The sequence below is a fragment of the Tenrec ecaudatus genome, chromosome 2, assembly GCF_050624435.1.
Source record: "Tenrec ecaudatus isolate mTenEca1 chromosome 2, mTenEca1.hap1, whole genome shotgun sequence".
Taxonomy (NCBI): Eukaryota; Metazoa; Chordata; class Mammalia; order Afrosoricida; family Tenrecidae; genus Tenrec; species Tenrec ecaudatus.
The window spans coordinates 248,217,325-248,241,203 of record NC_134531.1 but is presented as its reverse complement, the minus strand read 5'-3'; positions in this window follow the sequence as shown (position 1 = coordinate 248,241,203).

The window sequence follows — 23,879 nt, the reverse complement described above, 5'->3', positions numbered from 1 at the left end:
GGTTAAATTTAGGATTAGGATTAGGGTTAGGGTTAGGGATAGATTTAGGGATAGGGCTAGGGCTAGTGCTAGGGTTAGCCTTCGGGTTAGAGTAAGGGTTAGGTTTTAGGTTTAGGGCTAGGTTTAGGTCTAGGCCTAGGGTTAGAGCTTGGACTAGGGGTACGGTAGGGCTAGGGCTAGGGTTAGGGTTAGGGTTAGGATTAGGGGTTAATGTTTAGGGATAGGGGTTAGTGTTAGGTTTAGGTTTAGGGTTATGGTTAGTGTTAGGTTTAGGGTTAGGGGTTAGGGTTAGATTAAGGATTAGGGTTAGGGTTAGGGGTTAGGTTTAGCGTTAGGGTTAGGGTAAGTATAAGGTTTAGGGTTAGGTTTAGGGGTTTGGGATATGGTTCTGGTTAGGGTTATGATTATGGTTAGGGTTAGGTTTAGGGTTAGGGTTACGGTTAGGGTTAGGAGTTAGGGTTATGATTACATTTAGGGTAATGCTTAGGGTTAGGGTTAGGGTTAGGGGTTAGAGTTAAGGTTAGGGTTTTGGTTTGGTTAGGGTAAGAATTAGGGTTAGGGATTAGGGTTAGTGTTAAGGTTATGTTCTGGGTTAGAGTTAGGGTTGGGGTTCTGGGTTAGGATTAAGGTTAGAGTTAGGTTTATGGTTTAGGGTAAGGGTTAGGAGTAGGGTTAGGGTTAGGGTTAGGGGTTAGCATTAGGGTTAGGGTTAGGGAAAGATTTAGGGTTAGGATTTAGGGGTTAGGGGTTAGGGTTACGCTTACGGTTAAGGTTAGGTTTAGGGTTAAAGATAGGATTAGGTTTAGGTTATTGTTAGGGGTTAGGGTTAGGGTTAAGTTTAGGATTAGGATTAGGCTTAGGGTTAGGGTTTAGGGTTAGGGTTAGGGTTAGGGATAGAGTCAGGGATAGGGATAGGGCTAGGGTTAGCCTTCGGGTTAGAGTAAGGGTTAGGTTTTAGGTTTAGGGCTAGGTTTAGGTCTAGGCCTAGGGTTAGAGCTTGGACTAGGGGTACGGTAGGGCTAGGGCTAGGATTAGGGTTTAGTGTTTAGGGATAGGGGTTAGTGTTAAGTTTAGGTTTAGGGTTATGGTTAGGGTTAGGTTTAGGGTTCGGGTTAGGGATATATTTAGGGTTAGGGTTAGGGATAGATTTAGTGGTTAGGGTTAGAGTTAGCGTTAGGGGTAGGGTTAGGTTTAGGGCTGGTTTAGAGCTAGGGCTAGGTCTAGGGCTAGGGCTAGAGCTAGGGTTACAGTTAGGGTTAGGTTTAAGTTTAGGGTTAGGGTTTGGGTTAGGGTAATGGTTTAGGTTTAGAGTTAGGGTTAGGGTAGGGGTTACGGGTTAGGGTTAGGGTTAGGGTAGTGTAAGGGTTAGGTTTAGGGCTAGGGCTAGAGCTAGGGTTACAGTTAGGGTTAGGTTAAGGGTTAGGGTTAGGGTTAGGGTTAGGGTAATGGTTTAGGTTTAGAGTTAGGGTTAGGGTAGGGGTTACGGGTTAGGGTTAGGGTTAGGGTAGTGTAAGGGTTAGGTTTAAGTGTGAGGGTTAAGGTTAGGGTTAGGGTTAGGTTTTAGGATTAGGGTTTGTGTTAGGGTTAGGTTTAGGGTTAAGTTTAGGGGTTAGGGTTAGGGTTAGGGGTTAAGATTAGTGTTAGTATTAGGTTTTGGGTTAGGGTTAGGTTTAGGGTTACAGTTGGGGTTAGGGCTTTATGGTTAGTGTTAGCATTACGGTTAGGTTTAGAGTTAGGGTTAGGGCTAGAATTAGGGTTAGTTTTAGGGTTAGGGGTTAGGCTTAGGGTTAAGGTTTTGTTAGAGTTAAGGTTGGGGTTAGGGTTAGGTTTAGGAATAGGTTTAGGGTTAGTGTTAGGTGTTAGGGGTTAGGGGTTAGGGGTTATGGGTTAGTGTTAGGGTGTGGTTCAGGGTTTGGGTTAGGGTAGGGGTTAGGGTTAGGGTTAGGCTTAGGGTTAGGTTTAGGTGTTAGGGTTAGGTTTAGGTTTAGGGTTAGGCTTAGGGATAGGTTTAGGGGTTAGGGTTAGGTTTAGGGTTAGGGTTAGGGTTAGGATTAGGGTTAAGGGTTAGGGATACAGATTAGTGTTAGGGTTAGGGTTATGTTTAAGTTTAGGGGTAGGGTTAGGGTTAGAGTTACGGGTTAGGGTTAGGATTAGGGTTAGGTTAAGGGTTAGGATTAGGGTTAGGGTTAGGGTAATGTTTTAGGGTTAGGGTTAGGGTAGGGGTTACGCGTTAGGGTTAGGGTTACGTTTAGGGTTAGGGTTAGGGTAGTGTAAGGGTTTGGTTTAGGTGTGAGGGTTAAGGTTAGGGTTAGGGTTAGGTTTTAGGATTAGGGTTAGTGTTAGGGTTAGGATTAGGGTTAAGTTTAGGGGTTAGGTTTAGGGTTCGGGTTAGGGTTAGGGGTTAAGATTAGGGTTAGTATTAGGTTTTGGGTTAGGGTTAGGGTTATGGTTGGCGTTAGGGCTTATGGTTAGGGTTAGCATTACGGTTAGTTTTAGGGTTAGGGCAGGGCTAGTGTTAGGGTTAGTGTTAGAGTTAGGGGTTAGGGGTTAGGCTTAGAGTTAAGGTTTTGTTAGAGTTAAGGTTGGTGTTAGGGTAGGGTTAGGAATAGGTTTAGGGTTAGTGTTAGGGGTTAGGGGTTAGGGTTAGGGTTTAGGGTTTCGGGGTTAGGGTTAGAGTTAGGGTTAAGGTAAAGGTTAGAGTTAGGGTTAGTGTTAGGGGTTGGGGTAAGGTTTAGGTTTAGGATTACACTTAGGGTTAGGCGTTAGGGTTAAAGTTAGGACTATGGGTAGGGCTAGGCCTAGGCCTAGGACTTGGGTGAGGACTAGGGCTAAATCTAGGGCTAGTGCTAGGGCTAGGGCTACTGTTAGGATTAGGTTTAGGATTAGTTTTAGGGCTATGTTTAGGGTTAGGGCTAGGACTAGGACTAGGACTAGAGCTCGAGTTAAGGTTAGGGTTAGGTTTAGGGGTAGGGTTAGGGTTATGGTTAGGATTAGGTTTAGTGTTATGGGTTAGTGTTAGGGTGTTGGTCAGGGTTTGGGTTAGGGTAGGGTTTAGGGTTAGGGTTAGGGATACAGATTAGGGTTAGGGTTCATGTTAGGGTTAGTGTTAGGGATTAGTGTTAGGGTGTGTTTTATGGTTAGGGTTAGGGGTTACGGTTAAGGTTAGGGTTAGGATTAGAGGTTAGGGTTAGTTTTAGGGTTAGGGTTAGGTTTAGGGTTAGGGGCCAGGGTTAGGGTTAGGGTAAGGCATTAGGGATAGGGTTAGAGTTAGGGTTAGGAATTAGGGTTAGGTTTAGCTTAGTGTTAGGGTTAGGGTTAGGGGTTGGGGTTAGTATTAGGGTGAGGGGTTAGGGTTAGGGTTAGGGTTAGGGGTAAAAGGATAGAGTTAGGGTTAGGGTTAGGTTTAGCTTTAGCTTTAGGGTTAGGGGTTAAGGGATAGGGTTAGAGTTAGGGTTTGGTTAAGTTTAGGGTTTTAGGGTTAGGTTTAGGGTTAGGGTTGGGGTTAGGGTTAGGGGTTAAGTGATAAGGATAGGTTTAGGGTTAGGGATAGGATTAGGGTTAGGGTTTAGGGTTTAGGTGTTAGGGTTTGGGTTAGGGTTAGTGTGAGGATGTGGGTTAGGGTTTAGGGTTAGGTTTAAGGTTAAGGTTAGGGTAAAGTTTAGGTATAGGGTTAGGGTTAGGGGTTAGTGTTAGATTTATGGTTATGGTTAGGGTTAGGATTAGAGTCAGGGTTAGCGGTTAGGGATAGGGTTAGGGTTGGGGTTAGGGGTTAGGGTTAAGCGTTAGGGTTAGGGTTAGGGGTTAGGCTTAGAGTTAGTGTTAGGTTTAAGGTTAGTGGTTAGGGGTTAGTGTTAGGGTTAAGGTTAGGGTTAGGGTTATGTTTAGGGTTAGGATTAGGGGTTAGAGTTAGTGTTAGCTTTAGGGTTTGGGTTTGGTTTAGGGTTAGGGATTTGGCGTTAGGGTTAGGGTTAGGGTTAGGGTTAGAATTAAGGTTAGGGTTAATGTTAGGTGTTAGGGTGAGGGATAGGGTTAGTGTTAGGGATAGGATTTGGGGTTAGGGGTTAGGGTTAGGGTTAGGGTATGATTAGGGTTAGGTTTAGTGTTAGGGGTTAGGGCTATGTTTCGGGTTAGGGTTCGGGTTAGGGTTAGGGTTAGGATTAGGGGTTAGGGGTTAGAGTTAGGGTTAGGGTTAGGGATTAGGTTTAGGATTAGGGTTACGGTTAGGGGTTAGGTTTAGTGTTAGGTTTAGGGTTAGGTTTTGGTTAAGGGGTTAAGTTTAGGGTTAGAGTTAGTGTTAGGGTTAGGGGTTAGGGTTCGGGTTCGGGTTAGGGTTAGGGTTAGGGTTAGGGTTAGGATTAGGGGTTAGGGGTTAGAGTTAGGGTTAGGGTTAGGGATTAGGTTTAGGATTAGGGTTACGGTTAGGGGTTAGGTTTAGTGTTAGGATTAGGGTTAGGGTTAGGTTTTGGTTAAGGGGTTAAGTTTAGGGATAGAGTTAGGGTTAGGGATTAGGGTTAGGGTTAGTGTTAGGCTTACTCTTAGGGTTAGATGTGCGTGTTGTGGTTAGGGTTAGGGTTAGGTATTAGGGGTTAAGGTTAGGGTTAGGGTTAGGATTAGGGGTTAGGGGTTAGGGTTCGATTTAAGGTTAGGGTTAGGCGTTAGGATTAGGGTTAGGGTTAGGAGTTAGGGGAAGGGTTAGGGTTAGGGTTAGAGTTAGAGTTAAGGTTAGGTTTAGGGTTACAGTTAGGGCCCTAACCCTAACCCTAAACCTACCCCTTAACCCTTAGCCCTAACCCTATCCTTAACCCTAACCCTACTCCTAACCCTAAATCCTTACCCTTAACCGTTAACCTTAACCGTAACCCTAAACTTAACCTAACCCCCAAACCTACCTCTAACCATAACCCTAATCCTAATATCTATACTTAACCCTAACCCAAAACCTAACCCAACCCCTAACCCTAACCCTAACACTAACTCTAAGCCCTAACCCCTAAACTTAACCCTAACTCTAAACCAAATCCTAACACTAACCCTAACCCCTAACCCTAACCATAACCCTAACCTGTTACCCCAACCCTAAACCTTAAACGTTACCATTAACTCTAAACTTAAAACTAACCCTAACACTTAAACCTTAACACTAAACCTAACCCTAACCCAAACCTTAAACCTAACCCTAACCCTTAACCCTAACCCTAACCCTAACCCTAAGCCTAAACCTAAGCCTAACCCTAAGCCTAAGCCTAAGCCTAATCCTAAGCCAAACCCTAACCCTAAACCTAACCCTAACCTTAACCCCTAACTCTTAATCTGCAGGTCTAAGGCCTGGTGTTGGCTGCAGTTTTGTCTATGGGAGGGAGAGGGGCAAAGAATCAATGGGTTTATTCAGATGGTCTATGTGTCCTACTGTAGAAGTCAGACAGAACAGCCTGGTTACTGTAGTTGCCATCTGCCTGGGACTGAGTTTTGGTTGCCTGAGAAGAATGATAGGGATAAAAGTGATGCAAACACAAGCAAGTATCTTTAATTCATTGATCCCTCCAGAATCCAGCCTGAACATTGATCCTTTGTGGGGTCTTTACATACAGTCTCTCCTGACTCCAAAACAGTTCTGAGTAGTCGGTGATTGTGACTGAGTAGGAGGGGTCACTGCCTAGTTGTCAAAAGTCCTAGTTCTTCATGAGCACTCTTCCAACTCAAGAGGTGTCTTTATGTGCCTCAGTTTCCTTGTTTGGAAAATGGGTTGATAATTATCCCCACATCATCCACTTTGTGGTTAGTTGATTAAATAACTAATCACGCCTATGGGTTATTTCAAGTTAAGGGGCTTGGCTACTAAGCAAAAGGCTGGGTATTTGAATCCAACCAGAAGTCCCTCAGAAGAAAGGCCTGGTGTAATTCTTCCAAACTCTCAGCCCTGGGAAACCAATGGAGCAGAGTTCTATGACAGACAGGGGCTCGCCAAGAGTGGCAGCAGCTAGATTGCCACTTTTCTGCCCTATTTTAACACAATTCAGGAGGACTGGTGGTGGAATGGGTGTAAAATGGGGCTGCAAACAAAATGGTCAAAAATATATAACCATTGGCCCCTATCTCAGGAGAAAGAAGAGGGCTGCTACTCCCAGAAAAGTGTTCCAGCCACCAAAGCATACACAAGGGCAGTTCTAGCATTTCCCAAAGTGGCCCTATTAGTCACCCTCAACTCGATGGCAGGGAGTGTTTTAGAGATGCACTTCCATCTGGGTTAGGCAGCAAAACGACATACAACCTGTATCCACCCTGCTCAGATGTTTGGGTCAACATTCAGGCAACTTCTTGGCTCAAACCAACACCATTGTCTTCCTGGAGACGTGACCAATGGCCAGGTAGCTAGCTCTCACCTCACCTATAGTTCTTTGCTCACTCCTGCAGCATGACTAACTATTCCCATGTGTATTGAAACCGAGGGAAAGGAATGTAACTAAAGCTTTCCATTTTTAAGCTGTTAATTTTGTGACACTATGCAGGCTCGAGATTTCATAGACGGTCTCCACCAACCCGGTTGTTCTTGATGCTGCCACCTTGTAAAGAATTTTATTAGCATTGCCTTGATGGCTAGTAGGGCTTGTTCCTGAGGGGACAGACTCTAGTCACCCTTCCATTAACCCCCTTAGGTAATATTTTTCCTCCAAAAGTCCTCACCTGCAAGATGGTTGAGAATGTCTACACTCATTGATTTAAAGCCTCAGCACCCCACAGGAGCAGTTCTACTCTATCCAAGAGGGTCGCTAAGAGTCAACGTGGACTCGAAGGTAGTGAGTTTGGTTTGGTTTTGAGTCCTCACACAGCACACTTGTGTAAGTGGATAACACGATGGGCTGCTAACTGTAAGGCCAACAGTTCTAACCACCGGATGCTTCTCTGGAGAAAGAGGAGGCTTTCTATTTCCACAAAGCTCTTCAATCTAAGAAACCCACAGAGACAACTCTAGAGTGATCCATAGGGACAATAACCTCAGAATTGAATCGATAGCAGGGATTTTTTTTAGTAGGGTCCTCACACTGAGGAGCACAGTTGGTAGAGTGTGTTCCTCCTAATTGCATGGTCAGCAGTTTCAAACCACCAGGACCAAGGTGAGGCTTTCCAGTAAACACAAACTGTAGGAATCAGTTCTGCTCTGTCCACTTGATCACTATATATCGGAATAGATTTAATAGTAGTGGATGAATATAAAACTCATACAGAAACCCTATTAGTTCAGGAGTTTAACATCTGGATGCTAACTGCAAGTTTGCTGTTAGAAATACACCAGACAACTCCCCAGGACGAACCTGGCTTCTCCCATAAAGATCCGCAGGCTTTGAAATCCCGGTGGGGTTTCCTACTCTGTCCTGCAGAGTCACTCTGAATCAGAATTCTCAACGAACGAGAAGATGGCTATAAATTAGAATCAGCAGGGTTACTGGGTAATATGGACTGCAGGACACAGGGTACTAGAAATTTCAGAAGCCTTGGGATATATTTGGAGACACTGATTCAGGCCAATGTGACATGAATCTGGCTACCAGTAAACCAGTGTGAACCACTGTTAGAAGCTCTAGTGTTTTCATTGGAATCGGTTGTCTGAATTACACCCATCTAGAGCTTTTCTTTTTTTTTTCCCTTGTAGCTTTTGATTCTGTGTCTTCTCTTCTGCAGGGTAGTTTTTCAGGTTATTCACAGCTCTTTCTAGACTTTGACAAATTCTTAATCTGCAGGTTTCGTCTAGTGCTGGCTGCAGTTTTGTCTATGGGAGGGAGTTAGGTACAGAATCAAAGGGCCTATTCAGATGGTCTATGTGTCCTACTATAGAAGTCAGACAAAACAATCTGGTTACTGTAGTATCCATCCCCCTGGGAGTGAGTTTTGGTTGCATCAGAAGAAAGATAGGGATAAAAGTGATGCAAACACAAGCAAGTATCTTTAATATATTGATGCCTTTAGACTCCAACCTGGACACTCATCCTTTCTGAGGAATTTACATGCAGTCTCCCCTGACTCCAAAACAGTTCTGAGGAATCGGTGATTGTGACTGAGTAGGAGGGCTCACTGCCTAGGTATCACACTTCCTAGGTCTGCATGAGGGCTATTGCACCTCAAGTGGTGTCTTAGTGTGCCTCAATCAGTGTTTCCACACAAATCCCTAGGCTTCTGAAGTTCCTAGTAGCCTGTGTCCTGCAGTCCCTTTTACCCAATAACCCTGTTGTTTATACTTTATAACCACCTTTCCATTTGTGGAGATTAAAAAAATTATTTGTTATTAAATAATGTGGTTTATGTAAATTGAAAAAATAAGCCATTAGAAACTTATTTGGCTAAAAAAAATAATGCCAGTTTCCCAGGAAATGTCTGCATAGACTGAGTGGAAAATAATAGAGCAGGCTCAAAGTTGGCAGCCAAGCACTTGCTTCATTGAATGTGTGTCACTATCCACAGTGTTGGAAGTAAATTGGCGTCATGAAACAGGTTCCTGAAAGGTTTCCAAATCACTATTCCAAGGATTTAAACCACATTTTCCCCCATTCCATTTAGCCTTCCAGATCATTCAAGCTTTTAAAAAACAGATCAATTTCACATTCAGTTCATCAGCCCACAAATGAATTGGCTCATATCCGTTCAAAGACCCAGAAAACACAATCTCTGAGTTGTGCTTATTAAAGTTATGATGAACTGCATTATGACCATCTGCTTTTCTTTCTTTTTTTAGAAAGTTTACCATAAGTACCATGCACTCATGCTATACCACATACCTCTGATGCCATTGTAGCTGTAAGTTTATATCCAATGTATTCAAGCCCCAAAGACTAATGACGGTGAGGTGTGTAAAGCCAGGGGGTGGGAGTCCCCCATCCAGAGATTTTTACCTTTTTTGAATCATTAACAAACACACACAACACTGGTTTCTCTTGTTGGTTTTTTACAATTTTTAAAATAATGCTCAGTTATGGTTTTGTTGGGGTTTTTATATTTTGTGTTTGTTTCTGTTTATTTTTTACCTCCTGTGTATTAGTAGGGAATTTATAGGGAAATATTTACTTTATGGAATAAATTTTAAGAACTAAAATATATTTTATTTTAAATAAAATAACGGATCTTTGATCTTACATCTAAATCACTGAATATATTTTTGCATAGCCGACATAAAGGGTGAAAATAAATTCTATCAAGAGTTTTACTTTTTGACTTCAAAGCCTTCTTAAGAGAGTCTCTTAACTACCTGTCGAAAAACATAAGAAAAGAAAAGCTAGACTCATGAGGCATTTGACTTCGGTCAGGATTGTCTCATGACAGAATCGTCTGGATGGGGCCGGTCATAACTCAGGGACTGAGTACCTATCTTCCAAACAGTTACTGTGGGGTAGATTTCCAGTCATGGAACTACCAGTTGAGTAGAGCCAAACTGAACCTTGTGAGATAGGGGCTGCAAGACTGTGTGAGGGTTCAAAAGGAGACCACCAGGTCTGTCTTCTGAGGCACCACCATATAGGTTCAGATGATCATTTCAGTTACAAACTGAGCACTTAACTGCTTGTGCCACCCAGAAGGCATGGAGGAAAATAGCTTTTCACTGTTTAGTATCTTTCCCAAAAGGAAACAGGTGCTTACTTGTGTCCTGCCTTTCCTCATATTAGTTGTGTTAGTCTGAGTACATTAGAGAAATAAATCCACAGAAACTGAAATGTATAAAAGAGAGCTATAGAAAAAAGGTAATTTCACATGGAGAAAAAAATCCCAAACCAGTGCAGCCCAAGTCTACAAATCCAACATTAGCCATATGTCCCACACCAATCCACAATGTCCTCCTCCATCTTAACAAACACATGCAGTGATGGTGGCTGCAGGTGGAAAGACCTGACCATCTGGGTTTCTGAGGTTGTTAACTATTTACTGGAATTAGAATCCACATTTTCGCCCCTGGAGCGGCTGGTGTTTGTAACCACTCAGCCACGAGGGCTCCATATCCTTGTGCAGGACTACTCGTGATTTATTATCTATCCCAATGCTGCTCCAAGGGTGGTACATGGGCCGGTGATAAACTGTGACATGTTTATTATCTGTCCATTTGTAGCTAGGTACAGAAAGGAAGGCCAGAGTGCAGGTCACTAGTATTTCCAATGCCAGCAATGTCATGCAAAGAGCAAAGCGCGCAGCAGGGTTTCCAGACTAAGGACACACTGAGGATGAAGGAATACAACACTGAAAACCTTATGCTAATCATGGAAACACTGTCAGGTAGTGGAGGACTAGTAAACCAAGGCACAACCTTGTCAGAGAGAGGGCCAGATGACGAACACTTCTGGTCAGATTAAAGGGGAGGGCCAGTGACAAAGAGACAGGACGTTTGCAGGATGGATGGCCACGGGGGCTGCAATGATGGCTTCAAACATCAGAAAGATATGGGGGTGGCCCAGGACTGGGAAACCTTTCCTCGTCCTGTACATTGGGGTTGCTTTGAAGCAGACCAACTGGATAGCACCTACCAACAAGACCAACCGAGGAAGAGGAAGCTTCTATGATCTCAGAAACTGACATCACTAGGACGTTTCAGGAGACTTATATAAAGGTAACCAATGGCCTGGCCCTTCATCACAGAAAACTGGGGAAGCACCATTGTCCTGGTTTACCAGACGTTCCCCAGATTAATTACTGTCCAGCTGCCCATAGGAAGTAGAAATACCTATAGACATGACGGAAGGGAGGTTCACTCTGCTATGGGAATGTGTTAATCTGTGCACTTTAGATGTTGAAATCCACAGACACACGTGTATAAAAGAGAGTTGTAATTAAATATTAAATGCACATCAAGAAAACTTCCCTACAAGATATTTTTAATCTCATAAGACCACCATTATCCCATTGCCCCCTCCCCCAGAATCCACACAGTCTTCAACCATCTACAAAAGAGATGGAATGAGGCTGACTGCTAGTAAAAGACAAGTCAGAGAAAGGAAAATAATGTCATATATGGTGGGCCTCTGCATATAACTGTGGAGCACCCAAAGCTGTTTCACGTAGATAATATGGCTTCTTCTCAGATATGTCTGGGTGTACGTGAGGCTTGGAAGCAGTAGCATTTAACTGGCTAAGGCATCATCTCACTCTACTGAATTTCAAAATCAAGATACTTGAGAACTTGCAAAGCTAAAGTGACCAATGCATTAATCATTCCGCTCTTCAATTAACACCACCTGTGCATCTTGGACATTTGGCATGAGAAGCTAACAATATCAGTGAGCATAACCTGTTGTGAAAAACAGGAAGATACAAAAAGCTCCATAGTTTAATGTAATTATTGTATACGGGACCATGCAGGATGCAAAATTTCCCATAAACAACTGATGATGGGAAATGATAATGCTCTTTGAAAAAAAAAAAACCCATGTTCAGGCACTCTAGAAATGAAAAACGTAAATCTGGGTGAGGCAACACAGAAGGCAGTCTGTGAAATATGGCATTTTATGATTTCCTTCACATTCAAGTAGTTGAAAATCTAAGGCATGAGCTGAGAATAGTAAAACTGATTAAGGGTACATTAATCAATGCAGGGGAAACGCCAGAATAATTGCCACTTGCTTAATATTCTTGAATCTGCTGGAGTTACATTTGGAGGTGAGATATGTGAAACTGTTTGAATTACAATAGTTCGGAAGTAAAAGCAATTTTACATTGCGATAAACTCAAGTGTTTTCATTGGACTCGGTTGTCTGAATTACACCCATCTAGAGCTTTTCTTTTTTTTTCACTTGTAGCTTTTGATTCTGTGTCTTCTCTTCTGCAGGCTAGGTTTTCAGGGTATTGACTGCTCTTTCTAGACTTTTGACAAACTCTTAGTCTGCAGGTTTAAGGTCTTGTGCTGGCTGCAGTTTTGTCTATGGGAAGGAGAGGGACACAGAATCAAAGGGTCTATTCAGATGGTCTATGTGTCCCAACATAGAAGTCAGACAGAACAGTCTGGTTACTGTAGTTGCCATCCCCCCTGGGACTGAGTTTTGGCTGCATGAGAAGAATGATAGGGATAAAAGTGATGCAAACCCAAGCAAGTATCTTTAATATATTGATGCCTTCAGACTCCAGCCTGGACACTGATCCTTTCTGGGGACTTTATATACAGTCTCCCCTGACTCCAAAACAGTTCTGAGTAGTAGGTGATTGTGACTGAGTAGGAGTGCTCACTGCCTAGATATCACACTTCATAGGTCTGCATGAGGGCAATTCCACGTCAAGCGGTGTCTTAGTGTGCCTCAATCAGTGTATCCACACAAATCCCTAGGCTTCTGAAGTTCCTAGTAGCCTGTGTCCTGCAGTCCCTTTTACCCAATAACCCTGTTGTTTATACTTTATAACCACCTTTTCAATTTGTGGACATTAAAAAAATATTTGTTATTAAATAATGTGGTTTATGTAAATTGAAAAAACAAGTCATTAGAAACTTATTTGGCTAAAAAAAAATAAGGACAGTTTGCAAGGAAATGTCTGGATAGGCTGAGTAGGCAATAATAAAGCCGGCTCAAAGTTGGCAGCCAAGCACTTGCTTCATTGAATGTGTGTCACTATCCTCAGTGTTGGAAGTAAATTTGCATCATGAAACAGGTTCCTGAAAGGTCCCCAAATCACTATTCCAAGGATTTAAACCATACTTTTTCCCATTCCATTTAGCCTCCTAGATCATTCAAGCTTTTAAAAAACAGGTCAATTTCACATTCAGTTCATCAGCCCACAACTCAATTGGCTCATATCAGTTCAAAGACCCAGAAAACACAATCTCTGAGTTGTGCTGTATTATAGTTATGATGAACTGCATTATGACCATCTGCTTTTCTTTCTTTTTTTAGAAAGTTTACCATAAGTACCATGCACTCATGCTATACCACACACCTCTGATGCCTTTGTAGCTGTAAGTTTATATCCAATGTATTCAAGCCCCACAGACTGATGACGGTGAGATATGTAAAGCCAAAGGGTGGGAATCCCCGATCCAGAGATTCTTCACTTTTTTTTAATATTAACAAACACACACAACATTGGTTTCTCTTGTTAGTTTTTTACAATTTTTAGAAAGATGCTCAGTTACTGTTTTTTTGTGGCTTTTATATTTTGTGGTTTTTTAATATTTTTTACCTCTTTTGTATATGTAGGGAATTTATAGGGAAATATGTACTATATGGAATACATTTTAAGAACTAAAATTTATTTTATTTAAAATAAATAACGGATCTTTGATCTTACAGATAAATCACTGATTATATATTTGCAGAGCCGACTTAAAGGATGAAAGAAAATTCTATCAAGAGTGTTACTTTTGACTTCAAAGCTTTCTTAATAAATACTTTTTCCTACCTTTGGGGAAAAAAAGCAAAGAAAAAGCTAGAATCATGAGGTATTTGACTTCGGTCAGGACTGCCTCATGACAGAATCGTCAGGATGGGGCTGGTCATAACTCAGGACTGAGTACCTTTCATCCAAACAGTTACTGTGGGATAGATTGCATGTCATGGAACTACCAGGTGTGCAGAGCCAAATTAAACCGTGTGAGATAGGGGCTGCAAGGCTGTGTGAGGGTTCAAAAGCAGACCACCAGGTCTATCTTCTGAGACACCACCATATGGGTTCAGATGATCGTTTTAGTTACGAATTGAGAAATTAACATTTTGTGCCGCCCAGAGATGGCATAGAGGAAAATAGCTTTTCTCTATGTAGTATCTTTCCCAAACGGAAAGGGTGCTTACTTGTGTCCTGCCTTTTCTTATATTAGTTGTGTTAGTCTGAGTACATTAGAGAAATAAATCCACAGAAACTGAAAAGTATAAAAGAGAGCTTTTGATAAAGGGTAAATGCACATGGAGAAAAAAATCCCAAACCAGTGCAGCCCAAGTCTACAAATCCAACATTAGCCCATATGTCCCACACCAATCCACAGTGTCCTCCTCCATCTTAACAAACACATGTAGTGATGGTGGCTGCAGGTGGAAAGAACTTCCCATCTGGGTTTCTGAGGTTGTTAACTATTTACTGGAATTGAAAGCCACTGTTTTTCCCCTGGAGCGGCTGGTGTTTGAAGCCACTCAGGCACGAGGGCTCCATCTCCTTGTGCAGGACTACTTGTGATTTATTATTTATCCCAATGCTGCTCCAAGAGTGGTACATGAGCCTGTGATAAACTGTGACATGTTTATTATCTGTCCATTTGTAGCTAGGTACAGAAAGGAAGGCCAGAGTCCAGGTCATTAGTATTTCCAATGCCAGCAACCAGATGCAAAGAACAAAGCGTGCAACCGGGTTTCCAGTCTAAGGACACACTGAGGATTAAGGAATTCACCACTGAAAACCTAATCCTCATCATGGAAACACTGTCAAGTAGTGGAGGACTAGTAAACTAAGGCAGTACCTTGTGAGAGAGAGGGCCAGATGATGAACCCTTCTGGTCAGATTAAAGGGGAGGCCAGTGACAAAGAGCAGGACGTTTTCAGGATCGATGGCCACGGGGTTTACAACGATATGTTCAAACAAGAGAACGATATGAGGGTGGCCCAGGAATGGGAAATGTTTCCTTGTCCTGTACATGGGTGTTGCTATGAAGCAGATCAACTGCATTGCACCTACCAGCAAGACCAATCAAGGAAGTGTAAGCCTCTATGATCCCAGAAACTGACATCACTAGGGCTTTTCACGAGACTTATATAAAGGTAACCAATGGCCTGGCCCTTCATCACAGAAAGCTGGGGAAGCACCATTGTCCTGGTTTACCAGATGGTCCCCAGTTGAATTAATGTCCAGCTGGTCATAGGAACTAGAAATACCTATAGACATGACGGAAGGGAGGTTCACTCCGCTATGGGAATGTGTTAATCTGTGCACTTTAGATGTTGAAATCCACAGACACACGTGTATAAAAGAGAGTTGTAATTAAATATTAAATGTACATCAAGATAAATTCCCTACAAGATATTTTTAATCTCATAAGCCCAACAATACCCTATAGGCCCCCAGAATCCACGCAGTCTTCAACCATCTACAAAAGAGATGGAATGATGCTGACTGCTTGTAAAAGCCAAGTCAGAGAAAGGAAAATAATGTCATATATGGTGGGCCTCTGCATATAGCTGTGGAGCACCCAAAGCTGTTTCACGTAGATAATGTGGCTTCTGCTCAGATATGTCTGGGTGTACGTGAGGCTTGGAAGCAGTAGCATTTAACTGGCTAAGGCATCATCTCACTATACTGAATTTCAAAATCAAGATACTCGAGAACTTGCGAAGCTAAAGTGACCAATGCATGAATCGATCCGCCCTTCAATTACAACCACCTGTGCATCTTGGATATTTGGCATGATAAGCTAACAATATCAGTGAGCATAACCTTTTGTGAAAAACAGTAAGATACATAGAGCTCCATTGTTTAATGTAATTATTGTATATGGGAACTTGCAGGATGTAAAATTTCCCATAAACAACTGATGATGGAAAATGATAATGATCTTTTACCAAAGAGAAACCCAGGTTGGAGCACTCTAGAAATGGAAAACATACATCTGGGTGAGGCAACACAGAAGGTATCCTGTGTAAGGCGGCTTTTTATGATTTCCTTCACAGTAAAGAAGTTGAAAACCTGAGGGATAGGCTGAGAATAGTGAAACTGATTGAGGCTACATTAATCGATGCAGAGGAAATACCCGAATAATTGCCTCTTCCTTAATAATCTTGAATCTGCCAGAGTTACCTTTGGAGGTGAGATATGTGAAACTGTTTGAACTACAATAGTACAGAAGTAAAAGCAATTTTACAATGTGAGAAGCTCTAGTGGTTTCATTGGTCCCAGATGTATTAATTACACTCACATGGAACTTTTCTTTTTTTTTTTCATTTGTAGGTTTTGATTCTATGTCTTTTTTCTACGGGCTAGTTTTTCTTGGTATTGACAGCTCTTTCTAGACTTGTGACAAACCCTTAGTCTGCAGGTTTGGGGACTGGTGATGGCTGCAGTTTTGTCTATGGGAGGGAGAGGGGCACAGAATCAAAGGGTCTATTCAGATGGTCTAGGTGTCCTAACGTAGATGTCAGACAGCACAGATGGTTCACTGTAGTTGCAATCCTCCCTTGGACTGAGATTTGGTTGCAGGACACGAATGTTAGGGATAAAAGTGATGCAAACACGAGAAAGTATCTTTAATATATTGATGCCTTCAGACCCCAGCCTGGACACTGATCCTTTCTCGGGTCTTTACATACAGTCTCTTCTGACTCCAAAACAGTTTTGAATAGTCGATGTTTGTGACTGAGTAGGAGGGCTCACTGCCTAGATATCAAACTTCCTAGTTCTGCATGAGCACACTTCCAACTCAAGCGGTGTCTTAGTGTGTCTCAGCTCCGTGTTTAAAAAATGGGATTGATAATTCTCCCAATATCATCCACTTTGTAGTTAGTCAATTAAATAACTAATCACGCCTATACGTTATTTCAAGATAAGGGGCTTGGCAACTAGGCAAAAGGCTGGCTATTTGAATCCATGCTGAGGTCCTTCAGAAGAAAGGCCTGGTGTAATAATTCCAAATTCTCAGCCCTGGGAAACCAATGGAGCAGAGCTCTATGACAGACAGGGGGTCGCCAAGAGTGAGAGCATCTAGATTGCCACTTTCCCCCCCTATTTTAACACAATTCAGGAGGCCTGGTGATGGAATGGGTGTAAAATGGGGCTGCTAACAAAATGATCAAAAATATATAACAATTGGCCTCTAACTCAGGAGAAAGAAGAGGGCTGCTACTCCCAGAAAAGTGTTCCAGCCACCAAAACATACATAGGGGCAGTTCTACCCTGTCCCAAGGTGGCACTACAAGTCACCCTCAACTCGATGGCAGAGAGTGTTTGAGAGATGCACTTCCATCTGTGTTAGGCAGCAAGACTACATGCAACCTGGATCCACTCTGCTCAGATGTTTGGGTCAACATTCAGGCAACTGCTAGGCTTAAACCAACACCATTGTCTTCCTGGAGACGTGACCAGAGGCCAGGTAGCTAACTCTCACCTTACCTATAGTTCTTTGCTCACTCCCACAGCATGATTTACTCTTCCCATGTGGATTGAACCCAAGAGAAAGGAAAGTAACTCAAGCGTTCTATTTTCAGCAGTTAATTCTGTGACACTAAGCAGGCTCTATATTACATAGAGGGTCTCCACCAACCAGGTTGCTGCTGCTGCTGCTACCTAGGAAAGAATTTTATGAGCATTGCCTTGATGGCCAGTAGTGCTTGCTCCTGAGGGGACAGACTCTAGTCACCCTTCCATTAACCCCCTTAGGTAATATTTTTATTCAACAAGTCCTCACCTGGGAGATGGTTGAGGATATCTACACTCATTGAATTACAGCCTTAGCACCCCACAGGAGCAGTTCTACTCTCTCCAAGGGGTCACTAGTAGTCACTATGGACCCGAAGGTAGTGAATTTGGTTTGGTTTTGCGTCCTCACACAACACGCATGTGTAAGTGTATAACACGTCGGGCTGCTAACTGTAAGGTCAACAGTTCGAACCACCAGATGCTTCTCTGGAGAAAGAGGAGGCTTTCTATTTCCACAAAGATCTGCAATCTCAGAACCCCACAGAGATAGCACTATTGTGATCCATAGGGACACTAACCTCAGAACTGAATCGATAGCATTGATTTTTTTGTTGTTGGGACCTCACACTGAGGAACACAGGGTGTGTTGTGTTTCGTGCCTGCTAACTGCATGGTCATTGGTTTGAATGCACCAGGACCAAGGAGAGGATTTCCACTAAACAAAAACTGTAGGGATCAGTTCTGCTCTGTCCACTTGATCACTATATATCCGAATAGATTTAATAGCAGTGGATGATTATAAAACTCATACAGAAACCCTATTCGTGCAGGAGTTTAACATCTGGATGCTAACTGCAAGTTTGGTGTTAGAAAAGCACCAGAAAACACCACAGGACAAAGATGAAGCTGGCTGCTCCCATAAAGATCCATAGCCTTGGAAATCCCGGTGGAGTTTCCTACTGTGTCCTGCACAGTCACTAAAATCAGAAGTCTCAACGAATGAGAAGGTGGCTATAAAGTAGAATCAGGAGGGTTATTTGGTAATAGGGACTGCAGGACACAGGGTACTAGGTGTTCCATCCCACGGGATGTTCACCGTGGATTCTGGAGGAGAGGATGGGAATTGGGGGGGTATAAGAGGCACGGAGAATGAGGACAAGACAATATCCTGATCAAGTCCTGTTTTAATGAACAAAGAGTCACAGCTTATAAGGGCCAGCCAAGGGGGGAGCCTCAGCCGCACATGCAGATTAGGCTACCTTGGCAACAAACCAATCAGGGAGTTCAGGGCTGCGTGCCCTGCCCATGAGTCAGTAAGGGTTTACAGTCTTCAATTAGGTACGCAGAGCTGTGGCATGTACATGCAAATCAAGCATAGGGGAGCACGATCTTTTGCCCAATCAAGGCGATGCAGGACACGGGTGCTTATCTAAAGAGCATCACCCCTTGTTTGCTCAAACTTTACAGCTGCAGTCCTCTGTCACGTAGGCTGGGGTAGAAGAATGTCCAGAGCTCCGGCTAATAAATTCCAAGTAATGGCCGGGCCTCATGGCTCCGGACAGGTCCCCCTTTTATATAGTATTCAAAGCCAAGGGAGATCCCTTTGGGAACTGCCTCTGTCTTAGGTTGTCAGGCATCAAGGGTCATCCTTACCCATCATTGATCAATGGAATGCCTTCATAAAATAAGATCAAACCAATGTCTGTCTTAGGTTGGTATGTCTTGTGCCAATTTTACCCGTCATTGACCGCCAGTTCAGCTCACAAGGGCAGGGTGTCTTATCATAACTACTCATATGAGCAACCCTGTTCAGACATCTCAAGGCGGTGGTAATGGACCTGTATGGGCTTTTCCTGGATGGCCTCAATCTGCTGTTTGATGAAAGCCATGAGCTTATTGAAAACCACCGGTACCAGTGAGCACATTAGTAACAGACTGAGTATAGGGCCTAAAAGTGGTAAGAAATAGGGTAAAAATCCATTCAGCCCAGTCCAGAGTGGGTCAGCAGCCAGCTCCCTTCTTCAATTCTCAAGGTCATCTTGCAGGTGTTTGATCTTGCCCCTGACGATCCCAGACTTGTTTGTGTAGAAGCAGCATTTTTCCTGTAGGGTCAAACAGACACCTCTCTGCCCTGCGGTGAGCAAATCTAAGCCTCTTTTATTCTGCAGCACTACTTCTGCTAAAGAATCTACCTGATCTTGTAAATCTTGTATGGTGCCTGACAAGGCTTGCACATCTGAAATCAATTGTCCGGACAGTTTGGTATATTGAGTAATAGAGACACCTAGGCCGGCAGTTCCGGAGGCAACCGCGGCAGAAATTCCTAATCCTGCAAGTAAAGGAATAAATAGCACTGCTCTTTTAACTTTTCTCAATATGTGATCAATAGTAGGGATAGGGACAGGTTCATCTCCAGGGAGGTTAATAAACATAACCCTGTCCAATTCACAGGCAATTAGGTGTAAGCCATGTTGTTACCACAGACAAAACTAAACTATTGAGAGCAAACAGGGGCTTTGAAATACTAATTACTGCACTGCAATTAGTAAATGTAGCTAAACCTACATCAATCTCATCAGTATTATTGTAAGTGGGGGAAAAGAAACAGGAAGAATTGGAAAATTGTAAAGGTTGTACCTGTAGGGGAGGAGTCATTATGCAAGAACTATTATTTGTATAGTTCATGGAATGTGTAGGTTTGGCAAGGGGGGCAGGGAATCCTTGCCTCATACAAAGCCAACATTCTTTAGCAAAGCTTGAATTAGAAGCGTTAAGCAAATTATATGTGGCTTCAAGGATATCAAAAGTCTGAGCATCAAGTTCTAGTTCACCTCTAGCCTTAGGCAATGCTAGGGGATAATATTGAAGTTGAGGATATAATGCTTTATGTAGCTCCTCAATTTTCTTCTGTACAACAATCTCTCTGACCTTATCCTGTGGACCTCCTCCGTCTGATATGTGAACAGGAGGGTTGATCTCCCAACACACAGGCTGTCCCACTGTACCTGCGCAGGAGGCTACTCCCAAGTTGTTAGATACTCCTGTGGTTTGAGGTATAACACTCCAATCACCCCCAATGGACCCGGGGCGTGTCCTCCCTAAAGTGGCAGTACAGTAAGTATTACTCCCGTGTGTGCATGGCTGATAAGAGGTATAACAGGTGCTATGCACAGCTTGGTAAAATGTTGTGCATGGGCAAGGTCCAGGATGCCCATTCTCGGAAGGGATTATGTTCGTTTTTTTTAACACACTGCCACATATTAGAAGTCCAGTCTTGATATGCTGTAGGAGAGGCGCAGTCCACTATAGACCTGACTTTCTTTGGGGGTGCTGACACATATCCTGTTTTGCAATCACAGGGTTTGCCATACCGATTTTGTAGTATGGCATGAGTCTTGCTTGGGTCATCGAGGCCAGCGTGGATTCCAGTCATGTAGATGCGCAGGGTAACAATCCACAGGACTATTGTGCCAGGACTCATTTCTGAAATGATAAGAAAGGGTACTCTCAGGGAATGACCTCTTCCCTGGATTGATTGTTATTATCGACTTGTTTCACCAGTCGCTCCGGCAGCCATCTGGCTGCATCATGTTCTTGAGAGAAGACACAAACCGAGCCTCTCCCCCAGATCAACACTGGGTCTGGGCCATGCCATGGATTGTCTAATGGATCCCTCCATTTTACCATGGCGAATTGTTTTTGAGATTCTGAGTGCCAGAAGCGATCAGTGGCGGATTTTCCGTGATCATCCAATGCTAAAAAATTTTTTATAAAGAGAGCATGATTAAGGATATTTCTGGGGGTACCCTTAGTGGGTTACCCTTCAACCCTTTTTATTTTATCAATGGTAGTCTTTAAAGATAAATGGGCTCTTTCGACCATTCCCTGTCCTTGAGGATTATAAGGGATCCCTGTGACATATTTTATTTGTCATTTATCACAGAAATTCCGAAAAGCCTTTGCTGTGTAGCCAGGACCGTTATCTGTTTTTATTTGTTTAGGAATACCTAAGATGGAAAAACAGTGCAACAGATGAGCTATAACATGTTTGGTGCCTCTCCCGTTTGGGGGTTAGCAAGTATGAACCGGCTATAAGTATCTATGCATACATGAATATATTTTAAATTACCAAATTCTGCATAATGGGTAACATCCATTTGCCAAATTATGTTAGGAACAAGCCCTTTGGGGTTGACTCCCAGGTGGGGAACTGGCAAGTATTTCACACAGTTAGCACATTGCTTAACTACCTGCCTAGCTTGTTCCCTAGTTATTTTAAACATCAGTCTTAGGGACTGAGCATTCAAATGGTGCAGACATGAGCGGCCTGTGCTAAGGTTAGGCCTTATTTGGTAATTGTGGCCACTATTTTTGTGGCGGCATCTGCTATTTCATTACCCTGAGGGGCCCTAGTAGGCCTGAATGAGCTCTAATATGCCCTAGGAAAAAAGGGGCAGTTCTCCTACGAATAAGTTGCTGACAATGTAAAAATAACCGAGCCGTTTCTGAAATATGTTTCATCTGTGCAACAGTTTCTAGGAGGGGAACTGAATGAGCCAAGTAAGCACTGTCAGTATAAATACTGAGTGCCCAAATAGGAAAAGCTGAAAAAACTGCAATAAGGGCTTGTAATTCCACCAATTGAGCTGATGTATGAGTAGTCTTAAATTTAATTATTTTGTCAGAAAAGGCATAGGCAGCAACTCCTGTAGATGGCCCATCCGTAAACACTAACAACGCATCATTTAAAGGTTCCTTACTAATAATACGAGGAAAGACAAACGCATGCAATTTGCAAAATTGAATAAGTTTATCCGGTGGATAATGATTATCTAATTCACCAGACCAAGAAGCACAAGCTATAGGCCATGTATCAGTGTTTTGGAAAAGCCAATGCATTTGTGAGCGAGAATAGGGTTGTATAATTTTCAAAGGTTCTTTTCCAAAATATTTTCGACTATCTTCTCTGCCCAAAGTGAACAAATCAGCAATAGCATCATAATATGGGAGTAAAACCTTTTTAGGTGAAGAGGGCAAGTGAATACACATAATGGGATTATTTTGCCAAAACAAACCAGTAGGTGTAATTGCTGTGTTAAAGACTATAAATGTCAAGGGATGAGAATAATCTATACTAGTAACGAATTGAGCAGCAATAGCATCTTCTACCCGTTTAAGTGCAATGAGCACCTCCTCAGAAATTGTTCTGGGAGACTTAGGATGGGTGTCACCTTTCAATATGTCAAACAGAGGTTTTAACTCGCCTGTGGTTAACTTTAGATATGGTCGGAGCCAATTAATATCTCCTAAAAGTTTTGGAAAATCATTGAGTGTTTTTAACTTATCTTTACGGATGACAGCCTTTTGATTGGTGATTTTTGGTCCATTTATTTGAAACCCCAAATAAGTATACGGGTCTTGTAATTGTACCTTTTCTGGAGCTATTTGCAGCCCAGCTGCTGCCAATTCCTGCTTGAGCCGGGCAAAGCATTGCAACACCTGCTCTCCTAGCTGTCCTGCTATTAAAATATCATCCATATAATGTACAATATGCATGTCCTTCCAAAAGTTTCTGACTGGTTGTGTAGCTGCAGTTACATATTTCTGACACAAGGCGGGGCTGTTCGCCATTCCTTGAGGCAAAAATTTCCACAGGTACCTTTTCATTGGTTCTTTAAAATTCGTAGATGGCACACTAGAAGCAAATCTTTTTTGATCCGCAGGATGTAAGGGGATTGTAAAGAAGCAAAATTTAAGGTCTATAACAATTTTAAAATATCCTTGAGGAATTGCTACTGGGGAAGGTAACCCTGGCTGTAGGGCACCCATGAGTACCATGGTGGCATTTACAGCTCTCAGATCCTGTAAGAGTCTCCATTTACCAGACTTCTTTTTAATGACAAATATAGGGGTGTTCCAAGGAGAAGTACTCTCTGTGATATGCCCTGCTTTTAATTGTTCCTGCACTAACTGCTGGGCAGCAACAAGTTTTTCGGTTGCTAAAGGCCATTGATCAACTCATACAGGTTCATCTGACTTCCAAGTGATGGGATCAGCACACCCTTGGGGTGCAGGCATGTCAATGGCCAAGATCAAAAATTTCCAAAGCCCTTCTTATCCAATTGTCCCAAGGCTGGGATTGGTTGCCAGATGCCATCTTCTCCTTTCCCTAGTCCTTTTCCAGGAATATAATCCTGAGCTAGCATCTGTGCAGTGACTATGTCATTGGGGCTGCACATCATGATCTTCATTTGGGAGAGCAAGTCCCTGCCCCAGAGGTTAACAGGCAATTGAGGTATAATAAATGGCTTAATGAGGCCTGAATTATTTTCTTCGTCCTTCCAGGTGATATACTTAGAACTTTGACGAGGGTTACTACTTTGCCAATTCCTCTCAAATTAGTTAGCATCTCCGAAGTGGGCCATGTAGAAGGCCAATCTTCTTGTTTGATAATAGTTACATCAGCTCCGGTATCTATCAGTCCTGTAGATGGCTTGCCATCCAACCATAAGGTCAGCGAAAGCTTCCGATTAGTAATTGGTTGTACCCAATATACATTAGAGGAACCAAAGCCTCTTGTCCCTCTTTTAGAACATTGGCTCTTATTATCAGTCTTAACAAATTGTAGTAGAATCAACTGTGCTATTCTTTCTCCTTGAGGTATAGCAATGATAGTATTAACAGCTTTGGCCATAATTTTAATTTCTCCAGCATAATCATTATCGATTACCCCTCGGTAGATTTGTAAGCTTTTCGCAATGACACTACTTCTCCCTAAGATCAATCCAAAGGTTTCAGGGGGGGGGCCA